Below are 2,658 nucleotides of genomic sequence, written 5' to 3' on the forward strand. Positions count from 1 at the left end.
AAAGATTAGGCCATTGCTCTGGGTGTTTAAAGAGGGGCTGAGGATATAGCTCAACAGCATAAGTGCCTGCCTGGGAAGCACAAGGTCCTGAGTTCAATCAGTGGTACCCACCAAAAAAAAAAAAAAAAAGGAGTGAAGAAATGACCAGTAAGAGTGGCGTGGAATCATATATGAGGGGTACAGTGTTGTGGAGGACACTATCAAGTGTCAAGGTAACTAGCAAAATTTAAATATGAATAGGAAGGTAGATATTAGGGTTGACTGTTAGTCTTCTGGAATTTGAGAAGCAAATGATGATTATAAAAGGGGGAGCCTTTTTTTCCTTTTTTTTCTGCACATGTGTTGAAAAGTGTAGAGGAGTAAATACAACATTGGGATGTTGCCTCTTCAATTTTTTTTTTTATGTATTTGATGCAGGGTCTGTAGGGTCTACAGGGTCTCACTACACAGATGGGACTTGTAGTGATCCTCCTGTTTTCAACCTCCCAAGCACTGAGATTACATATGCGCACCACCATGCCCAGTCTCAGTGGCTGTCTCAGCATGCCCCAGGGGCGGGACGGGGATCGAACCCTGGCCACTGCGCTCTGCCTAAGCAGGTGCTTTAGTCCACGGAGCTGTCTGACCTCCTCAATTCTTTTTTTTTTTTTTTAATTGCGGAACCAGGGATTGAACTCAGGCCCTTGCTTTTGCCAGGAAAGCACTTATTCCACTGAGCCATCTCCCCAGCCCCATGACCTCTTCAATTCTTGCAAAGGAAAAACAAACAAACAAACAAACAAAAAAATAGGCCAGGCATGATGATGCATAACTGTAATCCCAGCTACTCAGAGGCTGAAGATTTCAAGCTCAAAGCCAGTCTGGGCTAATTTGGGAAGGCCTGTCCCAAAACAAAGTAAAAAGGCTGGGGACATAAACTAAGAGCTACAGCACTTTTTTTCCTCTGTTTTCTTTGTTTTTTGATTTTTGTTTTCAAGATAGAGTTTCACTATGCAGCTCAGGCTGGCCTTGAGCTCACTTTGTAGCTCAGGCTGGTTTGGAGCACAATGATCCTCCTGCCTCAGCTTCCCGAGTGCTGGGGTGACAGGTGTGCGCCCCCACACCCAGCTAATATAGCACTTTCCTACCATGTATGTACAAGGCCCTGATTCAGTCACTCCCCTCTACAACAATAATAGGGACTGGGGAGATGGCTCAGTGGAATAAGCGCTTCCCTGGCAAGCGCAAGGGCCTGAGTTCAATCCCCGGTTCTGCTAAAAAAAAAAAACCAAAAAAACAAAACAACAAAAAAACCCAATAATAATAGTAATAATAGCACCATTAAAAATAGTAGTAAATGGGCTGGTGAGATGGCTCAGTGGTCTAAAGCACCTGCTTAGAACAAGCTTAGCAAAGCCCAGGGACCACGGTTCAATCCCCCAGCACCACATGCCAGCCAGCCCGCCCCCTGGTGGGCTGAGCTGGCCACACACACACACACACACACACACACACACACACACACACATAAATAAATAAATAAAAAAAATAGTAGTAAAGTAACAATAATAATAGTATACAATACAGCCTATAAGGGAAGATGTTCCCAGGTACGGAAACATATTTAGGGCCTATGGCAGTGGTGGGAAACCTACTGCACATGGGCCAAAGCTGGCTGTCAGGAAAGCTCTAGAAGTTCGCCATCACTGGTCTGTGGTATTCCTTCTGCTGTTCTTAGGACTTCTCACAAGTTTGAGTCTTTCCAGGTAGAACAGCATGTTAAAATTCAGCAAGATTTAGAAGCTGACTGCTTTTCTTCGCTTTACTTCTACCCCTCGGCCCAAGCTGCTGTCTTCCCTCTGCGAACCCGTCCCTTGACCGCAGTCCAGTCCCTGCTGTGGGTGACCTCATCCTCCTGAGCCCGGTTCCCTCAGACGACCAGAAGGAACCGAATAACGCATGAGCTCATCTCTGCCTGGCTCTAAGCCCCAACCGGGTTCCTGGTCCCCACAGGGCAAATGCAGAAGTGCGCTGCGCCCGCTCTGCCCCCCCCCCTTCTCTAGCCACCCTGCCTCCCTGTCGCCAGCCTGCCAGGGGCTCTTCACCCTGGTACCCAAATAGCTCTTTTCTCTCAAGTCTTCACTCTAATGGCGCCTTTTCAGGATGCTTTTGCCTGGTGCTTTAAAATCCCAAACTTGCATCCTCATGCCACCAGCAGCAGCAGCAGCAGCAGCAGCAGCAGCAGCTTCAGCAGCACCGCTTCGTTGCTGCAGCCCCTGTCACAACCTCCACACCCTGCACTGCCAGCGTCCAGAGGGCCTGGGAGACACCAAGCGCCCCATGATGCTTACTGACTGAAGGCTTCTCCGGCCAAGAGAAGGAAGAAGGGCTGAGGCTCAAGAAGGCTGACAAGGCCCGTGTGAAGGTTATGGGCCCTGGTGGGAGCTGGAGCCAGGATGGCTGCACCGGGCCAGCCGCCCAGAGGAAGCTGCAGAGGTCGAGAGAGGTCCCGTGCTGCTAAGGCTGCAGCGTGGCTTCCTCAGGTCTCAATTCCCCTGCAGGCCATTCCTAGCCAGATCCCAGGGCAGACAGGAGCTGGCAGAAGGAGGGACAGCCTAAGCCCCGATTTCATAGCCACTGCCCATAAGCAAGGGAGGCAGAGGTTAAAGTGATGGAACC

This window comes from Octodon degus, unplaced genomic scaffold (genome assembly GCF_000260255.1).
Source record: "Octodon degus isolate 3935 unplaced genomic scaffold, OctDeg1.0 scaffold00001, whole genome shotgun sequence".
NCBI lineage: Eukaryota > Metazoa > Chordata > Mammalia > Rodentia > Octodontidae > Octodon > Octodon degus.